The sequence below is a fragment of the Delphinus delphis genome, chromosome 16, assembly GCF_949987515.2.
Source record: "Delphinus delphis chromosome 16, mDelDel1.2, whole genome shotgun sequence".
Taxonomy (NCBI): Eukaryota; Metazoa; Chordata; class Mammalia; order Artiodactyla; family Delphinidae; genus Delphinus; species Delphinus delphis.
The window spans coordinates 96,309-112,130 of NC_082698.1; positions in this window are offsets into that span (position 1 = coordinate 96,309).

Below are 15,822 nucleotides of genomic sequence, written 5' to 3' on the forward strand. Positions count from 1 at the left end.
AAGCGTTGCCGTACCCTCACATATACCCTAAAACGTCCCCGTTCCCTAACCCTAACCCTAGCCCGAACCCTAACCCTAACCCTTCCCCGAAGCCTGACCCTCACCCGTCCCCTAATCCTAACCCGTATGCTAACACTAACCCGCGCCCGCACACGCACGCTCCCCCTAAAGCGTTGCCGTACCCTCACCTGGACCCTAAACCGTCCCCGTCCCCTAACCCTAACCCTAGCCCGAACCCCAACCCTAACCCTTCTCTGAAGCCTGATCCTCACCCGTCCCCTAATCCTAACCCGTATGCTCAGACTAACTTGCGCCCTCACACGCACGCTCCCCCTAAAGCGTTGCCGTACCCTCACCTGGACCCTAAACCGTCCCCGTCCCCTAACCCTAACCCTAGCCCGAACCCTAACCCTAACACTTCCCCGAAGCCTGACCCTCACCCATCCCCTAATCCTAACCCGTACGCTAACACTAACCCGCGCCCTCACACGCAGGCTCCCCCGAAAGCGTTGCCGTACCCTCACCTCGACCCTAAACCGTCCCCATCCCCTAACCCTAACCCTAGCCCGAACCCTAACCCTAAACCTTCCCCGAAGCCTGACCCTCACCCGTCCCCTAATCCTAACCCGTACGCTAACGCTAACCCGCGCCCTCACACGTACGCTCCCCCTAAAGCGTTCTCGTACCCTCACCTGGACCCTAAACCGTCCCCGACCCTAACCCTAACCCTAGCCCAAACCCTAACGCTAACCCTTCCCCGAAGCCTGACCCTCACCCGTCCCATAATCCTAACCCGTACGCTAAGGCTAACCCGCGCCCTCACACGTACGCTCCCCCTAAAGCGTTGCCGTACCCTCACCTGGACCCTAAACCGTCCCCATCCCCTAACACTAAACCTAGCCCGAACCCTAACCCTAACCCTTCCCCGAAGCCTGACCCTCACCCGACCCCTAATCCTAACCCGTACGCTAACACTAACCCGCGCCCTCACACGCACGCTCCCCCTAAAGCGATGCCGTAACCTCACCTGGACCCTAATCGGTCCCTGTCCCCTAAACCTAACCCTACCCCGAACCCTAACCCTAACCCTTCCCCGAAGCCTGACCCTCACCCATCCCCTAATCCTAACCCGTACGCTAACACTAAACCGCGCCCTCACACGCACGCTCCCCCTAAAGCGTTGCCGTACCCTCACCTGGACCCTAAACTGTCCCCGTCCCCTAACCCTAACGCTAGCCCGAACCCTAACCCTAACACTTCCCCGAAACCTGACCCTCACCCGTCCCCTAATCCTAACCCGTACGCTAACACTAACCCGCGCCCTCACACGCACGCTCCCCCTAAAGCGTTGCCGTACCCTCACCTGGACCCTAAACCGTCCCCGTCCCCTAACCCTAACCCTAGCCCGAACCCTAACCCTAACCCTTCGCCGAAGCCTGACCCTCACCCGTCCCCTAATCCTAACCCGTACGCTAACGCTAACCCGCGCCCTCACACGTACGCTCCCCCTAAAGCGTTGTCGTACCCTCACCTGGACCCTAAACCGTCCCCGTCCCCTAACCCTAACCCTAGCCCGAACCCTAACCCTAACCCTTCCCCGAATCCTGACCCTCACCCGTCCCCTAATCCTAACCCGTACGCTAACACTAACCCGCGCCCTCACACGCACGCTCCCCCTAAAGCTTTGCCGTACCCTCACCTGGACCCTAAACCGTCCCCGTCCCCTAACCCTAACCCTAGCCCGAACCCCAACCCTAACCCTTCCCTGAAGCCTGATCCTCACCCGTCCCCTAATCCTAACCCGTACCCTCAGACTAACCCGCGCCCTCACACGCACGCTCCCCCTAAAGCGTTGCCGTACCCTCACCTGGACCCTAAACCTTCCCCGTCCCCTAACCCTAACCCTAGCCCGAACCCCAACCCTAACCCTTGCCCGAAGCCTGAGCCTCACCCGTCCCCTAATCCTAACCCGTACGCTCAGACTAACCCGCGCCCTCACAAGCACGCTCCTCCTAAAGCGTTGCCGTACCCTCACCTGGACCCTAAACTGTCCCCGTCCCCTAAGCCTAACCCTAGCCCGAACCCTAACCCTAACCCTTCCCCGAAGCCTGACCCTCACCCGTCCCCTAATCCTAACCCGTACGCTAACACTAACCCGCGCCCTCACACGCAGGCTCCCCCGAAAGCGTTGCCGTACCCTCACCCGGACCCTAAACCGTCCCCGTCCCCTAACCCTAACCCTAGCCCGAACCCTAACCCTAACCCTTCCCCGAAGCCTGACCCTCACCCGTCCCCTAATCCTAACCCGTACGCTAACACTAACCCGCGCCCTCACACGCACGCTCCCCCTAAAGCGTTGCCGTACCCTCACCTCGACCCTAAACAGTCCCCGTCCCCTAACCCTAACCCTAGCCCGAACCCTAACCCTAACCCTTCCCCGAAGCCTGACCCTCACCCGTCCCATAATCCTAACCCGTACGCTAAGGCTAACCCGCGCCCTCACATGTACGCTCCCCTTAAAGCGTTGTCGTACCCTCACCTGGACCCTAAACCGTCCCCGTCCCCTAACCCTAACCCTAGCCCGAATCCTAACCCTAACCCTTCCCCGAATCCTGACCCTCACACGTCCCCTAATCCTAACCCGTACACTAACACTAACCCGCGCCCTCACCCGCACACTCCCCCTAAAGCGTTGCCGTACCCTCACCTGGACCCTAAACCGTCCCCGTCCCCTAACCCTAACCCTAGCCCGAACCCTAACCCTAACCCTTCCCCGAATCCTGACCCTCACCCGTCCCCTAATCCTAACCCGTACGCTAACACTAACCCGCGCCCTCACACGCAGGCTCCCCCGAAAGCGTTGCCGTACCCTCACATGTACCCTAAAACGTCCCCGTTCCCTAACCCTAACCCTAGCCCGAACCCTAACCCTAACCCTTCCCCGAAGCCTGACCCTCACCCATCCCCTAATCCTAACCCGTACGCTAACACTAAACCGCGCCCTCACACGCACGCTCCCCCTAAAGCGTTGCCGTACCGTCACCTGGACCCTAAACCGTCCCCGTCCCCTAACCCTAACCCTAGCCTGAACCCTAACCCTAACCCTTCCCCGAATCCTGACCCTCACCCGTCCCCTAATCCTAACCCGTACGCTAACACTAACCCGCGCCCTCACACGCACGCTCCCCCTAAAGCGTTGCCGTACCCTCACCTGGACCCTAAACCGTCCCCGTCCCCTAACCCTAACCCTAGCCCGAACCCCAACCCTAACCCTTCTCTGAAGCCTGATCCTCACCCGTCCCCTAATCCTAACCCGTATGCTCAGACTAACTTGCGCCCTCACACGCACGCTCCCCCTAAAGCGTTGCCGTACCCTCACCTGGACCCTAAACCGTCCCCGTCCCCTAACCCTAACCCTAGCCCGAACCCTAACCTTAACACTTCCCCGAAGCCTGACCCTCACCCATCCCCTAATCCTAACCCGTACGCTAACACTAACCCGCGCCCTCACACGCAGGCTCCCCCGAAAGCGTTGCCGTACCCTCACCTGGACCCTAAACCGTCCACATCCCCTAACCCTAACCCTAGCCCGAACCCTAACCCTAACCCTTCCCCGAATCCTGACCCTCACCCGTCCCCTAATCCTAACCCGTACGCTAACACTAACCCGCGCCCTCACACGCAGGCTCCCCCGAAAGCGTTGCCGTACCCTCACATGTACCCTAAAACGTCCCCGTTCCCTAACCCTAACCCTAGCCCGAACCCTAACCCTAACCCTTCCCCGAAGCCTGACCCTCACCCATCCCCTAATCCTAACCCGTACGCTAACACTAAACCGCGCCCTCACACGCACGCTCCCCCTAAAGCGTTGCCGTACCGTCACCTGGACCCTAAACCGTCCCCGTCCCCTAACCCTAACCCTAGCCTGAACCCTAACCCTAACCCTTCCCCGAATCCTGACCCTCACCCGTCCCCTAATCCTAACCCGTACGCTAACACTAACCCGCGCCCTCACACGCACGCTCCCCCTAAAGCGTTGCCGTACCCTCACCTGGACCCTAAACCGTCCCCGTCCCCTAACCCTAACCCTAGCCCGAACCCCAACCCTAACCCTTCTCTGAAGCCTGATCCTCACCCGTCCCCTAATCCTAACCCGTATGCTCAGACTAACTTGCGCCCTCACACGCACGCTCCCCCTAAAGCGTTGCCGTACCCTCACCTGGACCCTAAACCGTCCCCATCCCCTAACCCTAACCCTAGCCCGAACCCTAACCTTAACACTTCCCCGAAGCCTGACCCTCACCCATCCCCTAATCCTAACCCGTACGCTAACACTAACCCGCGCCCTCACACGCAGGCTCCCCCGAAAGCGTTGCCGTACCCTCACCTGGACCCTAAACCGTCCACATCCCCTAACCCTAACCCTAGCCCGAACCCTAACCCTAAACCTTCCCCGAAGCCTGACCCTCACCCGTCCCCTAATCCTAACCCGTACGCTAACGCTAACCCGCGCCCTCATACGTACGCTACCCCTAAAGCGTTGTCGTACCCTCACCTGGACCCTAAACCGTACCCGACCCTAACCCTAACCCTAGCCCGAACCGTAACGCTAACCCTTCCCCGAAGCCTGACCCTCACCCGTCCCATAATCCTAACCCGTACGCTAACACTAACCCGCGCCCTCACACGCATGCTCCCCCTAAAGCGTTGCCGTACCCTCACCTGGACCCTAAACCGTCCCCGTCCCCTAACCCTAACCCTAGCCCGAACCCCAACCCTAACACTTCCCTGAAGCCTGATCCTCACCCGTCCCCTAATCCTAACCCGTACGCTCAGACTAACCCGCGCCCTCACACGCACGCTCCCCCAAAAGCGTTGCCGTACCCTCACCTGGACCCTAAACCGTCCCCGTCCCCTAACCCTAACCCTAGCCCGAACCCTAACCCTAACCCTTCCCCGAAGCCTGACCCTCACCCGTCCCCTAATCCTAACCCGTACGCTAACACTAACCCACGCCCTCACACGCACGCTCCCCCTAAAGCGTTGCCGTACCCTCACCTGGACCCTAAACCGTCCCCGTCCCGTAACCCTAACCCTAGCCCGAACCCTAACCCTAACCCTTCCCCGAAGCCTGACCCTCACACGTCCCCTAATCCTAACCCGTACGCTAACGCTAACCCGCGCCCACAGACGCACGCTCCCCCTAAAGCGTTGCCGTACCCTCACCTGGACCCTAAACCGTCCCCGTCCCCTAACCCTAACCCTAGCCCGAACCCTAACCCTATCCCTTCCCCGAAGCCTGACCCTCACCCGTCCCCTAATCCTAACCCGTACGCTAACACTAACCCGCGCCCTCATACGCATGCTCCCCCTAAAGCGTTGCCGTACCCTCACCTGGACCCTAAACCGTCCCCGTCCCCTAACCCTAACCCTAGCCCGAACCCTAACCCTAACCCTTCCCCGAAGCCTGACCCTCACCCGTCCCGTAATCCTAACCGGTAAGCTAACACTAACCCGCGCCCTCACACGTACGCTCCCCCTAAAGCGTTGTCGTACCCTCACCTGGACCCTAAACCGTCCCCGTCCCCTAACCCTAACCCTAGCCCGAACCCTGACCCTAAACCTTCCCCGAAGCCTGACCCTCACCCGTCCCCTAATCCTAACCCGTACGCTAACACTAACCCGCGCCCTCACACGCACGCTCCCCCTAAAGCGTTGCCGTAACCTCACCTGGACCCTAATCCGTCCCTGTCCCCTAACCCTAACCCTAGCCCGAACCCTAACCCTAACCCTTCCCCGAAGCCTGACCCTCACCCGTCCCCTAATCCTAACCCGTACGCTAACACTAAGCCACGCCCTCACACGCACGCTCCCCCTAAAGCGTTGCCGTACCCTCACCTGGACCCTAAACTGTCCCCGTCCCCTAACCCTAACGCTAGCCCGAACCCTAACCCTAACCCTTCCCCGAATCCTGACCCTAACCCGTCCCCTAATCCTAACCCGTACGCTAACACTAACCCGCGCCCTTACACGCACGCTCCCCCTAAAGAGTTGCCGTACCCTCACCTGGACCCTAAACCGTCCCTGTCCCCTAACCCTAACCCTAGCCCGAACCCTAACCCTAACCCTTCCCCGAAGCCTGGCCCTCACCGTCCCCTAATCCTAACCCGTACGCTAACGCTAACCCGCGCCCTCACACGTACGCTCCCCCTAAAGCGTTGTCGTACCCTCACCTGGACCGTAAACCGTCCCCGACCCTAACCCTAACCCTAGCCCAAACCCTAACCCTAACACTTCCCCGAAGCCTGACCCTCACCCGTCCCATAATCCTAACCCGTACACTAAGGCTAACCCACGCCCTCACACGTACGCTCCCACTAAAGCGTTGTCGTACCCTCACCTGGACCCTAAACCGTCCCCGTCCCCTAACCCTAACCCTAGCCCGAACCCTAACCCTAAACCTTCCCAAAGCCTGACCCTCACCCGTCCCCTAATCCTAACCCGTACGCGAACGCTAACCCGCGCCCTCATATGTACGCTCCCCCTAAAGCGTTGTCGTACACTCACCTGGACCCTAAACCGTCCCCGTCCCCTAACCCTAACCCTAGCCCGAACCCTAACCCTAACCCTTCCCCGAAGCCTGACCCTCACCCGTCCCCTAATCATAACCCGTACGCGAACGCTAACCCGCGCCCTCACACGTACGCTCCCCCTAAAGCGTTGTCGTACCCTCACCTGGACCCTAAACCGTCCCCGTCCCCTAACCCTAACCCTAGCCCGAACCCTAACCCTAACACTTCCCCAAAGCCTGACCCTCACCCGTCCCCTAATCCTAACCCGTACGCTAAGGCTAACCCGCGCCCTCACACGTACGCTCCCCCTGAAGCGTTGTCGTACCCTCACCTGGACCCTAAAGCGTCCCCGTCCCCTAACCCTAACCCTAGCCCGATCCCTAACCCTAAACCTTCCCCGAAGCCTGACCCTCACCCGTCCCCTAATCCTAACCCGTACGCGAACGCTAACCCGCGCCCTCACACGTACGCTCCCCCTAAAGCGTTGTCGTACCCTCACCTGGACCCTAAACCGTCCCCGTCCCCTAACCCTAACCCTAGCCCGAACACTAACCCTTCCCCGAAGCCTGACCCTCACCCGTCCCCTAATCCTAACCCGTACGCTAGGGCTAACCCGCACCCTCACACGTACGCTCCCCCTAAAGCGTTGCCGTACCCTCACCTGGACCCTAAACCGTCCCCGTCCCCTAACCCTAACCCTAGCCCGAACCCTAACCCTAACCCTTCCCCGAAGCCTGACCCTCACCCGTCCCCTAATCCTAACCCGTACGCGAACGCTAACCCGCGCCTTCACACGTACGCTCCCCCTAAAGCGTTGTCGTACCCTCACCTGGACCCTAAACCGTCCCCGTCCCCTAACCCTAACCCTAGCCCGAACACTAACCCTTCCCCGAAGCCTGACCCTCACCCGTCCCCTAATCCTAACCCGTACGCTAGGGCTAACCCGCACCCTCACACGTACGCTCCCCCTAAAGCGTTGCCGTACCCTCACCTGGACCCTAAACCGTCCCCGTCCCCTAACCCTAACCCTAGCCCGAACCCTAACCCTAACCCTTCCCCGAAGCCTGACCCTCACCCGTCCCCTAATCCTAACCCGTACGCGAACGCTAACCCACGCCCTCACACGTACGCTCCCCCTAAAGCGTTGCCGTACCCTCACCTGGTCCCTAAACCGTCCCCGTCCCCTAACCCTAACCCTAGCCCGAACCCTAACCCTAACCCTTTCCCGAAGCCTGACCCTCACCCGTCCCCTAATCCTAACCCGTACGCTAACACTAACCCGCGCCCTCACACGCACGCTCCCCGTAAAGCGTTGCCGTACCCTCACCTGGACCCTAAACCGTCCCCGTCCCCTAACCCTAACCCTAGCCCGAACCCTAACCCTAACCCTTCCCCGAAGCCTGACCCTCACCCGTCCCCTAATCCTAACCCGTACGCTAAGGCTAACCCGCGCCCTCACACGTACGCTCCCCGTAAAGCGTTGTCGTACCCTCACCAGGACCCTAAAGCGTCCCCGTCCCCTAACCCTAACCCTAGCCCGATCCCTAACCCTAACCCTTCCCCAAAGCCTGACACTCACCCGTCCCCTAATCCTAACCCGTACGCGAACGCTAACCCGCGCCCTCACACGTACGCTCCCCCTAAAGCGTTGTCGTGCCCTCACCTGGACCCTAAACCGTCCCCGTCCCCTAACCCTAACCCTAGCCCGAACCCCAACCCTAACCCTTCCCTGAAGCCTGACCCTCACCCGTCCCCTAATCCTAACCCGTACGCTAACACTAACCCGCGCCCTCATACGCATGCTCCCCCTAAAGCGTTGCCGTACCCTCACCTGGACCCTAAACCGTCCCCGTCCCCTAACCCTAACCCTAGCCCGAACCCTAACCCTAACCCTTCCCCGAAGCCTGACCCTCACCCGTCCCGTAATCCTAACCGGTAAGCTAACACTAACCCGCGCCCTCACACGTACGCTCCCCCTAAAGCGTTGTCGTACCCTCACCTGGACCCTAAACCGTCCCCGTCCCCTAACCCTAACCCTAGCCCGAACCCTGACCCTAAACCTTCCCCGAAGCCTGACCCTCACCCGTCCCCTAATCCTAACCCGTACGCTAACACTAAGCCGCGCCCTCACACGCACGCTCCCCCTAAAGCGTTGCCGTACCCTCACCTGGACCCTAAACAGTCCCCGTCCCCTAACCCTAACGCTAGCCCGAACCCTAACCCTAACCCTTTCCCGAATCCTGACCCTAACCCGTCCCCTAATCCTAACCCGTACGCTAACACTAACCCGCGCCCTTACACGCACGCTCCCCCTAAAGAGTTGCCGTACCCTCACCTGGACCCTAAACCGTCCCTGTCCCCTAACCCTAACCCTAGCCCGAACCCTAACCCTAACCCTTCCCCGAAGCCTGGCCCTCACCGTCCCCTAATCCTAACCCGTACGCTAACGCTAACCCGCGCCCTCACACGTACGCTCCCCCTAAAGCGTTGTCGTACCCTCATCTGGACCGTAAACCGTCCCCGACCCTAACCCTAACCCTAGCCCGAACCCTAACCCTAAAACTTCCCCGAAGCCTGACCCTCACCCGTCCCATAATCCTAACCCGTACACTAAGGCTAACCCGCGCCCTCACACGTACGCTCCCCCTAAAGCGTTGTCGTACCCTCACGTGGACCCTACACCATCCCCGTCCCCTAACCCTAACCCTAGCCCGAACCCTAACCCTAAACCTTCCCAAAGCCTGACCCTCACCCGTCCCCTAATCCTAACCCGTACGCGAACGCTAACCCGCGCCCTCATATGTACGCTCCCCCTAAAGCGTTGTCGTACCCTCACCTGGACCCTAAACCGTCCCCGTCCCCTAACCCTAACCCTAGCCCGAACCCTAACCCTAACCCTTCCCCGAAGCCTGACCCTCACCCGTCCCCTAATCATAACCCGTACGCGAACGCTAACCCGCGCCCTCACATGTACGCTCCCCCTAAAGCGTTGTCGTACCCTCACCTGGACCCTAAACTGTCCCCGTCCCCTAACCCTAACCCTAGCCCGAACCCTAACCCTAACACTTCCCCAAAGCCTGACCCTCACCCGTCCCCTAATCCTAACCCGTACGCTAAGGCTAACCCGCGCCCTCACACGTACGCTCCCCCTAAAGCGTTGTCATACCCTCACCTGGACACTAAAGCATCCCCGTCCCCTAACCCTAACCCTAGCCCGATCCCTAACCCTAACCCTTCCCCAAAGCCTGACCCTCACCCGTCCCCTAATCCTAACCCGTACGCGAACGCTAACTCGCGCCCTCACACGTACGCTCCCCCTAAAACGTTGTCGTACCCTCACCTAGACCCTAAACCGTCCCCGTCCCCTAACCCTAACCCTAGCCCGAACCCTAACCCTAACACTTCCCCGAAGCCTGACCCTCACCCGTCCCCTAATCCTAACCCGTACGCTAACACTAACCCGCGCCCTCACACGCACGCTCCCCCTAAAGCGTTGCCGTACCCTCACCTGGACCCTAAACCGTCCCCGTCCCCTAACCCTAACCCTAGCCCGAACCCTAACCTTAACCCTTCCCCGAAGCCTGACCCTCACCCGTCCCCTAATCCTAACCCGTACGCGAAAGCTAACCCGCGCCCTCACACGCATGCTCCCCCTAAAGCGTTGCCGTACCCTCACCTGGACCCTAAACCGTCCCCGTCCCCTAACCCTAACCCTAGCCCGAACCCTAACCCTAACCCTTCCCCGAATCCTGACCCTCACCCTTCCCCTAATCCTAACCCGTACGCTAAGTCTAACCCGCGCCATCACACGTACGCTCCCCCTAAAGCGTTGTCGTACCCTCACCTGGACCCTAAAGCGTCCCCATCCCCTAACCCTAACCCTAGCCCGATCCCTAACCCTAACCCTTCCCCAAAGCCTGACACTCACCCGTCCCCTAATCCTAATCCGAACGCGAACGCTAACCCGCGCCCTCACACGTACGCTCCCCCTAAAACGTTGTCGTACCCTCACCTGGACCCTAAACCGTCCCCGTCCCCTAACCCTAACCCTAGCCCGAACCCTAACCCTAACCCTTCCCCGAAGCCTGACCCTCACCCGTCCACTAATCCTAAACCGTACGCGAACGCTAAACCGCGCCGTTACACGTACGCTCCCCCTAAAGCGTTGCCGTATCCTCACCTGGACCCTAAACCGTCCCGGTCCCCTAAACCTAACCCTAGCCCGAACCCTAACCCTAACCCTTCCCCGAAGCCTGACCCTCACCCGTCCCCTAATCCTAACCCGTACGCTAACACTAACCCGGGCCCTCACACGTAGGCTCCCCCTGAAGCGTTGCCGTACCCTCACCTGGACCCTAAACCGTCCCCGACCCTAACCCTAACCCTAGCCCGAACCCTAACCCTAACCCTTCCCCGAAGCCTGACCCTCACCCGTCCCATAATCCTAACCCGTACGCTAAGGCTAACCCGCGCCCTCACACGTACGCTCCCTCTAAAGCGTTGTCGTACCCTCACCTGGACCCTAAACCGTCCCCGTCCCCTAACCCTAACCCTAGTCCGAACCCTAACCCTTCCCCAAAGCCTGACCCTCACCCGTCCCCTAATCCTAACCCGTACGCGAACGCTAACCCGCGCCCTCACACGTACGCTCCCCCTAAAGCGTTGTCGTACCCTCACCTGGACCCTAAACCGTCCCCGTCCCCTAACCCTAACCCTAGCCCGAACCCTAACCCTAACCCTTCCCCGAAGCCTGACCCTCACCCGTCCCCTAATCCTAACCCGTACGCGAACGCTAACCCGCGCCCTCACACGTACGCTCCCCCTAAAGCGTTGTCGTACCCTCACCTGGACCCTAAACCGTCCCCGTCCCCTAACCCTAACCCTAGCCCGAACACTAACCCTTCCCCGAACCCTGACCCTCACCCGTCCCCTAATCCTAACCCGTACGCTAGGGCTAACCCGCACCCTCACACGTACGCTCCCCCTAAAGCGTTGCCGTACCCTCACCTGGACCCTAAACCGTCCCCGTCCCCTAACCCTAACCCTAGCCCGAACCCTAACCCTAACCCTTCCCCGAAGCCTGACCCTCACCCGTCCCCTAATCCTAACCCGTACGCGAACGCTAACCCACGCCCTCACACGTACGCTCCCCCTAAAGCGTTGCCGTACCCTCACCTGGTCCCTAAACCGTCCCCGTCCCCTAACCCTAACCCTAGCCCGAACCCTAACCCTAACCCTTTCCCGAAGCCTGACCCTCACCCGTCCCCTAATCCTAACCCGTACGCTAACACTAACCCGCGCCCTCACACGCACGCTCCCCGTAAAGCGTTGCCGTACCCTCACCTGGACCCTAAACCGTCCCCGTCCCCTAACCCTAACCCTAGCCCGAACCCTAACCCTAACCCTTCCCCGAAGCCTGACCCTCACCCGTCCCCTAATCCTAACCCGTACGCTAAGGCTAACCCGCGCCCTCACACGTACGCTCCCCGTAAAGCGTTGTCGTACCCTCACCAGGACCCTAAAGCGTCCCCGTCCCCTAACCCTAACCCTAGCCCGATCCCTAACCCTAACCCTTCCCCAAAGCCTGACACTCACCCGTCCCCTAATCCTAACCCGTACGCGAACGCTAACCCGCGCCCTCACACGTACGCTCCCCCTAAAGCGTTGTCGTGCCCTCACCTGGACCCTAAACCGTCCCCGTCCCCTAACCCTAACCCTAGCCCGAACCCTAACCCTAACCCTTCCCCGAAGCCTGACCCTCACCCGTCCCATAATCCTAACCCGTACGCTAAGGCTAACCCGCGCCCTCACACGTACGCTCCCCCTAAAGCGTTGTCGTACCCTCACCTGGACCCTAAACCGTCCCCGTCCCCTAACCCTAACCCTAGCCCGAACCCTAACCCTAACCCTTCCCCAAAGCCTGACCCTCACCCGTCCCCTAATCCTAACCCGTACGCGAACGCTAACCCGCGCCCTCACACGTACGCTCCCCCTAAAGCGTTGTCGTACCCTCACCTGGACCCTAAACCGTTCCCGTCCCCTAACCCTAACCCTAGCCCGAACCCTAACCCTAACACTTCCCCGAAGCCTGACCCTCACCCGTCCCCTAATCCTAACCCGTACGCTAAGGCTAACCCGCGCCCTCACACGTACGCTCCCCCTAAAGCGTTGTCGTACCCTCACCTGGACCCTAAAGCGTCCCCGTCCCCTAACCCTAACCCTAGCCCGAACCCTAACCCTAACCCTTCCCCAAAGCCTGACCCTCACCTGTCCCCTAATCCTAACCCGTACGCGAACGCTAACCCGCGCCCTCACACGTACGCTCACCCTAAAACGTTGTCGTACCCTCACCTGAACCCTAAACCGTCCCCGTCCCCTAACCCTAACCCTAGCCCGAACCCTAACCCTAACCCTTCCCCGAAACCTGACCCTCACCCGTCCCCTAATCCTAACCCGTACGCGAACGCTAACCCGAGCCCTCACACGTACGCTCCCCCTAAAGCGTTGCCGTACCCTCACCTGGACCCTAAACCGTCCCCGTCCCCTAACCCTAACCCTAGCCCGAACCCTAACCCTAACCCTTCCCCGAAGCCTGACCCTCACCCGTCCCCTAATCCTAACCCGTACGCTAACACTAACCCGCGCCCTCACACGTAGGCTCCCCCTGAAGCGTTGCCGTACCCTCACCTGGACCCTAAATCGTCCCTGTCCCCTAACCCTAACCCTAGCCCGAACCCTAACCCTAACCCTTCCCCGAAGCCAGACCCTCACCCGTCCCCTAATCCTAACCCGTACGCTAACACTAACCCGCGCCCTCACACGCACGCTCCCCGTAAAGCGTTGCCGTACCCTCACCTGGACCCTAAACCGTCCCCGTCCCCTAACCCTAACCCTAGCCCGAACCCTAACCCTAACCCTTTCCCGAAGCCTGACACTCACCCGTCCCCTAATCCTAACCCGTACGCTAACACTAACCCGCGCCCTCACACGCACGCTCCCCCTAAAGCGTTGCCGTACCCTCACCTGGACCCTAAACCGTCCCCGTCCCCTAACCCTAACCCTAGCCCGAACCCCAACCCTAACCCTTCCCCGAAGCCTTACCCTCACCCGTCCCCTAAACCTAACCCGTACACTAACACTAACCTTCGCCCTCACACGCACGCTCCCCCTAAAGCGTTGCCGTACCCTCACCTGGACCCTAAACCGTCCCCGTCCCCTAACCCTAACCCTAGCCCGAACTCTAACCCTAACACTTCCCCGAAGCCTGACCCTCACCCGTCCTCTAATCCTAACCCGTACGCTAACACTAACCCGCGCCCTCACACGCAGGCTCCCCCGAAAGCGTTGCCGTACCCTCACCTGGACCCTAAACCGTCCCCGTCCCCTAACCCTAACCCTAGCCCGAACCCTAACCCTAACCCTTCCCCGAAGCCTGACCCTCACCCGTCCCCTAATCCTAACCCGTATGCTAACAATAACCCGTGCCCTCACACGCACGCTCCCCCTAAAGCGTTGCCGTACCCTCACCTGGACCCTAAACCGTCCCCGTCCCCTAACCCTAACCCTAGCCCGAACCCTAACCCTAACACTTCCCCGAAGCCTGACCCTCACCTGTCCCCTAATCGTAACCCGTACGCTATCACTAACCCGCGCCCTCACACGCACGCTCCCCCTAAAGCGTTGCCGTACCCTCACCTGAACCATAAACCGTCCCCGTCCCCTAATCCTAACCCTAGCCCGAACCCTAACCCTAACCCTTCCCCGAAGCCTGACCCTCACCCGTCCCCTAATCCTAACCCGTACGCTAACACTAACCCGCGCCCTCACACGCACGCTCCCCCTAAAGCGTTGCCGTACCCTCACCTGGACCCTAAACCGTCCCCGTCCCCTAACCCTAACCCTAGCCCGAACCCTAACCCTAACCCTTCCCCGAAGCCTGACCCTCACCCGTCCCCTAATCCTAGCCCGTACGCTAATGGTAACCCGCGACCACAGACGCACGCTCCCCCTAAAGCGTGGCCGTACCCTCACCTGGTCCCTAAACCGTCCCCGTCCCCTAACCCTAACCCTAGCCCGAACCCTAACCCTAACCCTTCCCCGAAGCCTGACCCTCACCCGTCCCCTAATCCTAACCCGTACGCTAACACTAACCCGCGCCCTCACACGTAGGCTCCCCCTGAAGCGTTGCCGTACCCTCACCTGGACCCTAAATCGTCCCTGTCCCCTAACCCTAACCCTAGCCCGAACCCTAACCCTAACCCTTCCCCGAAGCCTGACCCTCACCCGTCCCCTAATCCTAACCCGTACGCTAACACTAACCCGCGCCCTCACACGCACGCTCCCCGTAAAGCGTTGCCATACCCTCACCTGGACCCTAAACCGTCCCCGTCCCCTAACACTAACCCTAGCCCGAACCCTAACCCTAACCCTTCCCCGAAGCCTGACCCTCACCCGTCCCCTAATCCTAACCCGTACGCTAACACTAACCCGCGCCCTCACACGCACGCTCCCCCTAAAGCGTTGCCGTACCCTCACCTGGACCCTAAACCGTCCCCGTCCCCTAACCCTAACCCTAGCCCGAACCCTAACCCTAACCCTTCCCCGAAGCCTGACCCTCACCCGTCCCCTAATCCTAACCCGTACGCTAACACTAACCCGCGCCCTCACACGCAGGCTCCCCCGAATGCGTTGCCGTACCCTCACCTGTACCCTAAACCGTCCCCGTCCCCTAACCCTAACCCTAGTCCGAACCCTAACCCTAACCCTTCCCCGAAGCCTGACCCTCACCCATCCCCTAATCCTAACCCGTACGCTAACACTAATCCGCGCCCTCACACGCACGCTCCCCCTAAAGCGTTGCCGTACTGTCAGCTGGACCCTAAACCGTCCCTGTCCCCTAACCCTAACCCTAGCCCGAACCCTAACCCTAACCCTTCCGCGAATCCTGACCCTCACCCATCCCCTAATCCTAACCCGTACGCTAACACTAACCCGCGCCGTCACATGCACGCTCCCCCTAAAGCGTTGCCGTACCCTCACCTGGACCCTAAATCGTCCCCGTCCCCTAACCCTAACCCTAGCCCGAACCCCAACCCTAACCCTTCCCTGAAGCCTGATCCTCACCCGTCCCCTAATCCTAACCCGTACGCTCAGACTAACCCGCGCCCTCACACGCTAGCTCCCCCTAAAGCGTTGCCGTACCCTCACCTGGACCCTAAACCGTCCCCGTCCCCTAACCCTAACCCTAGCC